The following is an 11,625-nucleotide window of genomic DNA, read 5'->3' as shown; positions in this document are numbered from 1 at the left end:
CCCAGTTAGAGAGCCAGAAACATGTTCTTTGAAAATCTTTACAACCATTCCCCAAAAGAACCAAGCAGGCCTGCCTTGTTGCAGCGTCCTCATATTCTTCAAAACTTGTCATTTTCAGCGTGTATAGCTTGCAGACTCTAAGTTGTTTGTTGGAATTTTGAGAACAGAGTCTCAAAGAGCAGAAGGTGAGGCACTTATCCTGGAAATGTACTCTGGTTGATCCAGACTTCAAGATACCGTGTCTTTTTTTTCTTCTTTTGTGAAACAATGCACTTAAAGTTTTACATTTAAAAAAAAAGAGTGACAACAACTGAATTCATCTTTGCATTTAAAAATAGTACATTTTAGATACAAAAGATATCAATAATATATACATATTTGGCCCTATACAATTAAAAAGTGGATTATACTAATGCTAAAAGAGGAACAGCAAGAACAGTTGGTTAAGATCAACACAAATACACATACACACAGCTGAACTGTCAGACCAGATGACAAACAAGGCAACGGCATAGACATGTATATTTTGGTGGACATGAACAAAAACAGCATTGCTGGAACAGTAACAATCCACATATTATTTCCCTAATTATACAATAGGACAACAGACACACCAGACAGACCAGAGCACAACAAACACAGACAGAGACAAGAAGAGACAAGAACATAAAAATCAACGTGTCTTCACAACATGTGTCTTTTACAAACACAGTTACAGTTTTTCTCACTTGCTAAAACACAGTTTGTGAAACTTGCTCCATTTTCTGAAAACATTAAACTGCTCTCAAATCATACACCAAAAAATAGAAAACACATATAGGAAAAACAAAACAAAGACATATAGTAACAAACATGTCGTTCTCAGGGAGAAGTCCATTTTTAATCTCTAATTAAACTAATTACATATTTTTCGGTCATTGTCTTTTGATGAACGAAAACGTGTTCTATCAGAGTAGCTCTTCATTGATCAGAATTTACTACTCTGCTTTGCTCCTTTTTTTCCCTCCTCCTTGTACACCTATTTGTGCATCTCACAAACTTGTCCTTTGTGATATTGTAATTTGAGTTCTTTGTTGATATGAACCTGCAACCAGTCAAAATCTATTGACTCACATTGTTTCTCCTATCCATTCTCAGACTTTCTCCTTCCCACCTTATACCTGCTCTCTGAACTGCCTTATATTAGTTGTTTCAGAATCCGAATCAGAAATACTTTATTCACATCATTTGAAACAAGTGAAATCGATTTTGAGTGATTGTGTTCAATCAATGACATTCTCTATTTGTATTCTGCATTCCAATGCACATGAATGACATGTGCATTGGAATGCAGAATGGGTTTTGAGAATAAGAATGTGTTCAGAGTTTTGCTGATAAGTCTAAGTGAGATTTGCACGTTGTGTTTTAACCATGTGAAATGGTTTAAGGTACTGAGAACTTTGTACAGCCAATGGGTTTTAGTGTTTTAGCAATTGAGAAAAACTGTAAATAGAATAGACTGCCATGTGCTGTCTGAGTTGGTCAATGGAGAATCACATTAAGAGTTAAAATGGCACATCACGACACGTATCCAGGCATGTCCTTGAACCAGTGCAGCGGTGGATCAAGCCCTCCATGAGCTGTACAGTATCCTAAATCTCCACCATCTGCTGTTAGCTGAACCTGCTTCCTGTTTCTCTGTGGAGGGGGGAGAAGAACACAGACATGTCACCACAGTGGTTCAGTGAAACATCACATTGTCATCGCAGAGTATTATGGTGCATTCATGCCACCTGGGAATATCAGGGACCGCCCCCGTGATTACGTTGTTTTTCCGACTGCCAGCGTTCACATGATGCGTGTTCTTCTTCTGTTATGTTGACGTTTGGGATAACAACTTGTTGCATGACAGCCGCCAACTGATGGGCGTAGCCTAGAGTATCAAGTGTGTGAAAACATGGACGCCACAATAACAAAGATTTGCTGCTGTTTTCTTATGCGAGCATACACACAGCACATGGACAGGTGTTTATGTTGATTGCAGGACAATGAACGGGAAAGGACACGGATAAGGTTTTGTTTTTTCTACATAGGCCTATTTATGACTAATTTGAAACATGTTATGTCTGTGTATGTCTCATGGCAGAGGTGTTTGTCCACAGTAGACTGTTTATTGTCACTGAAATATCGTTCAGTGAACCAAAGATGCCTACATCAAACGGCAGTTGTCACCAACTGGGAAACTCTGTTAGCAAAATCTAGCCCCAGTTTCCCACCTCGGATTTCCACAGGAAGGGACGTGAATGATGACATTTTCCCTGGGAAAAATGTTTTTCCGATGCCCATGAACATTCACCCTAATTATGCACTTAGCCAAGTGAAGTGGTGCAAAGAGCACAGAGAGTGGGCCTCTGAGTCATTATGTCAGATGAGTTGTTCTGCTGTTGACTGGATGAAGGCTCAGCTTCCATTATGGCACCTTCCTCGGTTATCTCCTCACTCTAAAACCACGTTACTCGGATTTCTCTTGTCATGAGTCCCCCAACTCCAAGTAATCTTGAAGTCATTTTTAACTTCAGCACACAAACATGGCAAGAACACTGTGTGAGCGTTTAGCTACCCAGGACACATAAAGTTGTCCTGGGATCACACAAATGTTTCCCATTGAAATGCATTAGTATCAAATTCGGGCTCACCACCACAAAAAAAAACAACATAGACGTGTCCTTGTATGAATCAATAGATTAAATAAAGAGACTATTTCTTGAACTGCCGTGAGACGGGGTGCAAAATTAGAGCTTGTCACCTGTCCCAAAACTGAGAGAGCTGCTTTGATTGGATCGCAATGAGCCCATGTGACTTGCAGACAGGAAAAAGAGAAAATAACATCTTAGCTACTTTTTGTGATTTTGTGTCATTTAAATCTGCATTTTCAGTGTAGTTTCATTTACTCTGACAGTTTGATGCAGCAGAGAACTATTATTATTCATTAGTTCAGTGTTTTTCAAATTAGGGTGGACCTACGCGTACCCCTAGGGGTACTTTGGAGCTCTGCAGGGGGTACGTGAGATTCTTTTCAGCAATTCCTCACACTATTATAATTCATTAATTTAGTAGTTCTTAATATTTGAAATGTAGCTTTTAAGTGTTTTTCAGTTACAATATTGTTGCTTAGTAAATCAAACACTGATGATGGCTGCATTATGCCTTTTTATGTAGGTTTTTATTTTCTACATGTGTACATTCCAAAGGTTATTTTAGTCACGCAACTTAAAACTCAGATGATCCGGCTGAATTTCTTGCGGCACCGGAGCAATCTCGGAAGTGTAATTGGAAGACAATTTCTTTTTTAACCCGTGTTAGCTGCACCCCACCTCTTGCCCCTGGAATTTTCCAGTTCTCCTAAAGTTATATCATATTGCAAACAGCATACTAAATATGACGGCTGTATTATTTGCTCCCCGGTTTTCTATATGCAGAACCACGGCATCGAGGAGTGGGCTTGAACAGGCGGTCAGAACCTGCTCATAGCAGGTAGGTGTACAGGTAACTCTTCCTTTAATAACACTTTGAATCACATTGCTATGATAATTAAACACAATCTCTTATGTGAATAAACATAAGTAATCATAAACATAACCACCACTATGGACCCACAACATATACGTTTAATAATGTCATACAAAAACAATGCATAACACTCAGAAACACTGACTTGATTCAAGATAATTTGGACATTAGTTGGACAACAGTTGATCTTTGAGTCTGTCAGAATGTCTTTTTTTCGGGTACCATGTCCTATTGCACCCTGTGCCTCTGCTCTGGATATTCTTAACAAAAACAAACGTTGTATTTGTCTAAATGATACGATATAGTAACCTTTGCCTGTTTCCACGTCCATCAGTATAATCTTATATTCACAAAGTATATCATTGCTGTCAGGGACAAAACCTTGCATGTCCAAAACTCTTGTTTTTTAGGGAAATGAAAAAAAGCTATTTTTGCCTCAGACAAGGTCAGATGACATTTTCCTCGTCACTGTTCAAATATTTGTTAAACCCACAGACAGATGCAAAGGGAGACCAATAGCACTGATTTAAAAGAAATGAAAATGACAAAACATGGACATACACGGTTTCTGCCACGCTCCCCATTCCTGTGTAGGGTACAGGGTATTATTATTTGCTTTGCTCTACATTGCCCTTTGGATGAAGTCCTGGAGGTGTGTGGGCGTGAGGTGGCCAACCTGTTGAAAAGAGCCAGTTGGAATGGAAAACAGCGCCCTCTACTGTGACTGCTGCAGGCTGACCCCACACGACCCCTCTACCCTCCTACTTCAGCAAGTACTCAACACAGATGAACCGTGCAGCCTCCAGGGGGCACAGGCAGAGCTTTAAACCCATCTGTAGCTCAGCGTGGGCTCATATCCCTGACCTGACATGGAGATCACTGAGCCTGGTGGAGAGTGACACATTGTGCAGTATGATGGTCAGTCGGTTCTGTGCCCAGTGGGAGAAGAACCCCCTTGCGTAGCTGCGTAGCTCTGTCTTCCCCCCAGGGGCCTATTCTGGGATCAGAGCTTTAGGCGTGCCTGGAACCAGTATCTAAGATTATTCTTTGGGCATTTTCTACCTTTAATCACAAGGACCGCATGAAAGGGGGAGAGAGAGGGCGATGACATGCAGGTTGGAATCAAACCCCGGTCCTCTGCGTCAAGGACTAAACCTAAACCTAAACCTCTATTATTCTACTGGGCTAACTGTGCATTTTAACATCATTTTGTGCTGGGGGAAACTGAAAAAGACACCAACCATTCTGATGACCTTCCTTTAATGCGAGCCACAGGGCCATTACTACTAAGGTGAGTTGGTAATACAAATTATACAGGATATTAGATTTTATGAGATTTTGACCAATGGCTTACAAGCACTATTTTCTGAAAATGGCTCTGAATGTTTTTTTTCTGAATGATCTAGGCTTCTAGCTTCTGGGTTTAGTTTCACAAGGTTGTGATATTCCTAGAGAAGAACTGAAAAACGGGCTCAAATCGCCACCTTATTTATGACGGAGCAATCTTGAGGGTCATGTTATCTCTCCAACAGAGCTCACGATATTCTTTCGCATGAGCGGCTACTGTATGTACGCCGACAGAATACCTGCAGCCTCTGCTGGGCCAACGCCCTCTCACTCACTGCATCCGTGCAGCTGCCTGTGTGTACATGCTCGGGTTAGGGTGTTCAGCCGCAGGGTGTCAGCATGAAGGATTGCCAGGGGTGTGGAGTGGAATGATACAAGCAGCTGCTCCACAGCCCCTGAAACTAGCACATCATGCAGCATTCTTTTGCAATCTGCACTCAACCCACTCAGCCTCCTCTTTCTGACACTAACAGCTTCTTTTGTTATCAATCTTTATGTTTGTTTGTGTACTGTTTGTGTGTAGCAATCACCAAGGTACTGTACATTCCGCGTGTGCATTACTATTGTAAATAGTTTTTACATTTGTACTTTAACATGACGGAAACTGAATCCAAATCTATATTAGATATGGTTATCAGTGTATTCCTGATGAACAGCTACCAACATGTTTGTTCTAGAGCCTTCCACCAGGGCATGTTTGATGCTGTTGTTTCTGTGAGGAGAGCTCCGCCTGCATGGCGCCACCCAGACAGACACACACACACACACACACACACACACACACACACACACCACACACACACACACACACACACACACACACACTTTATTGCCTATGTAAGAGAAAAAGTTATGTAACAGTTATCTAACATCAAGTTGTAAGCATGTCAGCTATGTCCGTATTGTCACAAATCGGGGTGTGCACTGGACAGTTGTGTGTTTTGTGACTGTGAGCTTGTGTTGATGTGAGGAGGAACTTGTTGATTTAGTTTCTGAGCTTGAACAGAATTCTGTGTGCAGTCTGACACGTAACACATTCCTGACACACAGTCCACAGCAGCTCCTCTGATCTGTGGGGGGGGATATTAACGCTTCGCCACGTGTCTCACACGGACCGTTCTGCTTCTGGGAAGATAATGTGTCATGAAAAAAGACTTAGTGGGAGAAGACTGGACAAAACACCTGGAAATAACAGTAAATGAAGACTTGAAGCCTGCAGCTTGTTTTTCTTTCTGCCTGCTCCACCCTCCTGTCCTTGGGAGCCCATAACACAGCGATTACTCACTTCCTCTGTTTGTTTGTTGACATCTCTCTTTCACTGGCTCTGAGATCATCATGAAGCCACATGATGATGATGCAGAGATCACAAAGACATGTTACAAATGAAATAGGATGATTGCATAATGGCAACTTCTTTTGTCTTTCATGTCACAGATTTATATTTCTTTTCTTTACTATATGATAACGTAGGCTTACTGTAGCCTGAATATGCACTGAGCAGTTGTAAGTGTACAATTAAATCGATACAAATACATATCTAATCACACTCTCCACTACATTTTATTTTGTTGTCTGCTAACAGCACACACTGGAAATCACATCCCGTGTTCTCTGTGAAGAAAAAAACAAAAAGCAGAACTTATATTTCACGTTTTGGTTTCATTCCTTTTTGCATTAATGGATCAGAATACCATTAGAGTGTTTTCCCTAGGGTTGTGGAAGACATGGGAGCATGTATTTGGTGGGGGGTGAAGTTGCATTATCTCCAGAAAATGTGAAAATTCACATCATTTTGTACCATTATTATTACCATATACTGTATGTGTCTAATACAACGGAAACGCTACAACAGATCACCAAAGACCAAACTCCACTGGGGATCAACTACAATCATTAGATTCAAGTCATTTTATAAACTTGTTTAGTTTGTTTTGATGCTCACACTGATTTTTAAATTCATTCGGCGTAGGTGGTGCCCATGACGGCTTGGGTGCTGCACCTTATCCTTATGATGGAAGGGAAAACCTTCCACTAGTTCTAGTCTACATCAGAGGTCTTCAACATTTTTTAAGCCAAGGACCACTCAACTGAAAAAGAGACAGAGCAGGGACATCTACTACTTCTATTTTAGAAAATGAAGTTGCATATTAAACTGGGCCTGTAATAACGTGTAGGCCTTTATACATACCGTACATACCTTTATTGCATAGGATGAGCTATTCAAAGATCCTAATAACTGTTGGCATGATTTTATAAATCATGTTTTAATGTTAAACATGTGTCACAGTATATGTTTAGGATGAACTGTATATCTGTGGCTGGTTACCTTAGTAACTACCTTACCCGTAGGCCAGTAAGCAGTGGGGATTTATATTTGCTAACAATATGTTGGATTCATGTAAAGACTTACTTTTTTTTTTTTTACTTTCAAAGAGTAACAATAATTTGAAGGCCCCGTTGCATTGACTCTAAAGACCCTCTAGGCATTGTTTCTCAAATGGGGGGTACGTGTACCCCTAGGGGTACTTTGGAGTACTGCAGGGGGTATTAGACATTTTTTGCAAAAATGCTAATTTAAAAATACATCATGCATAATTGCTAAAAATGTATACTATAAAAATGAGTTAATTATTATAATATTATTATAAAGATGTGACGGATACTAAACATTTTAAATGTAGCATTTAAATCTTTTTGTTTGTGTAGTAAATCTATCACTGCTGCTGCTGTGTTTAACTCTTTATATAGGCCTTTGTTGGTCAGGGGGTACTAGGCTTAAAAACCAATCCAAAGGGGGTACAATACTGAAAAAGTTTGAGAAACACTGCTCTAAGGGTCCCAGACCCCCTTTTTGAAGATCCCTGGTCCACACAGAAGGAGACCTTAGTTCCCTACAGCCAATCAAATCTCTAGCTTATCTAACGTAGGAACATGAACACACGTCCCGCCCTGCTCCTCCGCATGTTGAAAGTGTCAAACAAACCTTCAGCGGGGGAAGGGCACTGCTATCATCAGCCTCAAGGGTTAATTACATTAAACAGGACGGAAACCTTCCAGCAAAATGACTCCTAGGTCCCGTTAGGTTCTGGTGGTCATTTGTCTTAACCCTCCTGGTGTCTTTGGGTCAAATTTGGGCTGAATCCAAATCCTTCGTCTTACCCCGACCCCCTGGCCCTTACCCCGACCCCTTGGCCCTTACCCCTACCCCTTGGCCATTGAAACCAAGGGGTAAGTGGTAGGGGTGAAAACATACCCCTATGAAATGGGACACCACTTGGTGACATCACCATACAGTATTGATCACAAACCTCCAAGATCTCTGTCTGTTGATTGTGTGGGTTTGGACAACAATGCACATATGTATTTATATATTTTATAGTTAGTTTATGTTCACTTTGGTGGTGCAGAGGCAGATGTTCTTATCTGTGTAGTACTTAGGTCTGTTTGCAATACATATGTGTATACACATGTATCATGTGTACATACATATTGTATACACGGTGTATACATACATATACACCCTGTATACACGGTGTATACATACATATACACCCTGTATACATGGTGTATACATACATATACACCCTGTATACATGGTGTGTGTATATCTGTTTCAGTTATCACCGTTTTGAATGTCATTGATGTTCACAAAAACATTTTGTTGACAAAAATCTGTCTTTATTGCCGATAAATTAAACATAACAGGCAAAAACGTTACATATAATGATGTTACCGAACCATTATCAACTATTAGAACCATAACTAACATGTCACACACATAAAAAGGCTTCAAATGTGTAAAACTAAAAAAATACAAACAAGACCACAAACAAACAAATTAACTACAGCTGTTCTGATATTCCAGACCAGTCTGAAGCCTGTTGGCCAGTAACCCCCCCCCTCACATATCATCAGTGTCCCATATCAAAACCAACAACAATATACAAGTGCATGAACAATGAACAGGAATTAATTACAAATGATTACAATAATATAGTACCAACATGTACAGTACATGAACATGTGATTTAGGAAACTTCTGCTCGTTTTAAGCCACAAAGTGGACCAGTTGCTGTGTCCTCCTGTGTCCTCCTGTGTGATACAGGGCGGTATATGTAAGCACGTAGCGATGTATCACAGACCGTTGATATTAATATATATACATATATATATATATAGCTATACAATCTATGCGATGTATACGATCCATTCAAGGCAGAGAAATGCGTGACTGTTGTGCAAATCAACGTTAGCGTTAGCGATTAGCGTTAGCGTTAGCATTACAAGCTAGCGGTTTTTAAAAAGTTTCAGTTAGGAACATGGTTGCAAGTACACATGTACAGGACTGCATAGACGACAAAACAAGACTGTCAGAACTTTTAAATCTATTATTTAAGCTGAAAGTACTTACATTTATGTGTCTCTCTGGTCGACGGGCAGCCATTGATGCCTGTGTGTTTTCAAGTGAGGTCGCATCCACACTAGGTTTCAAGGGCTATACAGCCCTTGGTCTATCCCCTACCCCTCGGTCCTAACAGGTATTGGGACAGCACTAGGTCCCGCGTGAACGCGCAAAAGCTAGGGGAAGGGGTAAGGGGAAGGAATGGGATTCAGCCTTGATCCCTTTCCAAAAAGTCTTCATATCAGAAATTTGGGTTTCTTTCAAACAAATTGTCCAAAAAAGTAACGTGGATGGTTCCCAACAACTCTCCTCACAAGTTAAATTAATAATCAGTTCACTACTTTCATTGAATTTGAGTGTTTTTTTGTCAATTTTACAGTATTTGGAGAAACATATAGTTGATAAAAGAACTTGTGTGTGACAAATGTCAAAAAAAGACATGTCAATAAAAGTGCCTAAAATGTCAATACATAAAAACAAAGAAAGTGACAAAAATGTGAAAGAACTGCCGGACAAAGTGACAAAAATGTAAAAAAAAAAAGAAGTGACAAATTTTTAAAAAAAAAAAAAAGCAATAATAATTTGTGAAAAAAAAACACAACAACAAAATTTCAAAAGGCTCAGAAAAAGTCGACAAACGTTGAAAAGGTGACAAAAACATTGTGGGAAGACACAAACGGGTCAAAAAAGATGACCACAACGTTGATAAAAGGGTTTTCATTTTAAATTTTGACTCAGAAAAAAACAAAATTCGCAGGTCGGAGGGAAGACAACACAAGGGTTAAATACCACTACCAACAGCACGGATTGTCTTGTCCCCTGCTGGGACTCAGCCAAACAGACACTCAGAGGAAAAGGAGCATTTCTGAGATTTTCCCCAAATGACTTTCTATTTTTTTAAATAATAAAAACTATCAATAAGTTTAAACTGTTATTCTTAATTATCATAATTACTTAAATTGTTTTTGACTGCACAAAGAAAATGTGACTTCAGTTGGACTTTAGGGACTTCTGACTGAGGCTCTGGCTGAGGGGCCCCTGAAGCCCTCGGGGCTGGGGCCCTGCCCTGCGCCTGTTAGGCCTGTGAGTACTGCATCCCTGCCGAAGAGCCAGCTTACGGTTACGTTCTGTGAGCTGAAAGAAGATAACACTTCAGACAATAGATGTGGGCACTCTGGACAAAATCACATATGCATCTCAAATGTAAATACATAGTAGGCTTTGGCAGTGCTAAACACATTGTCCCATAGTTTACACAACTCTACTATACTAAAAAATTGGGAAAACACCTGAACTTTCTGGAAGGCTCATGAGAAGCTTTATGCTGGGAAGAGACGTGCATGATGGGTTTATGGTGTCTATGTGGTTTGTTGTCTATTTTGTTGAATGGTGTTGAATATTGTAGTTACTGTGTCATCTTCACTTCATTTTTGTCTGGGTGGGGTTTATGATGAAGTGTGTGTGTGTGTGTGTGTAAATACAGTGTAAATATATATATATATATATATATATATATATATATATATATATATATAGTATATATATATATATATTGAGGCCCACTGTCCAATAAGTGTCCAATATTTCATAGAAAAAAACAAAAGTTAGAGAAAAGTCTGAAAAGGGAAACAAATCTGTTTGTTCTCTTGACTTTCCTACACCATAATCACCTGACAACCATCAGATGTAGAGAGGGTTGGGAACCACTGGGGGAAAAAAAGCGTTCTGGTTCTAACTGGTTCTAAAGTCAATAAACCAGCTCCACCACAGTTGTACACTTTACACACTGTTGCATCACATTTAAAACTAACTAATAGTGCCATACTTTACATTACAACTACTTTTACTGCTGATACTTTAAATATACTTTAAATACATTTTACCGATAATACTCGTTTCTGTTACTTTTACTGAAGAAGGATTTCAAATAATTGTGTTGGTACTTTTACTTCTATGTCTACCACCCCGCTCCCTCAGGTCCCCCCAGTGTTTTAGTTGTTCCACAGAGCAGGACAAAACCTTTTATACTCCTTCCTGTTGGAGCAGTCTGTCCAAGTAGCAAAGTGGGAAAGCTCAACTTTTCATTATTCAATATTTATTCCTGTTTTAAAATGTCTTACTCACCTTTATCTATTCTATTAGTTATAACAATTGATCTATTCTATTGTAGAAGAGTTCCAATGCTCCAGTATTGGAGTTTATGCACTGATCTGATACCATGGAATTTAGCCCAGAGGATATAACTGACTGTCAAACTGGATAATAAAATAAAGTTCTGTGGCAGTTATTGCTTATTGCGTTTATTCATGTTTCACAAAGAGTTGAAC

Source organism: Etheostoma spectabile, chromosome 3, assembly GCF_008692095.1.
Source record: "Etheostoma spectabile isolate EspeVRDwgs_2016 chromosome 3, UIUC_Espe_1.0, whole genome shotgun sequence".
NCBI lineage: Eukaryota > Metazoa > Chordata > Actinopteri > Perciformes > Percidae > Etheostoma > Etheostoma spectabile.
The sequence above is the reverse complement of the archived record's forward strand: the minus strand, read 5'-3'. Positions refer to the sequence as shown.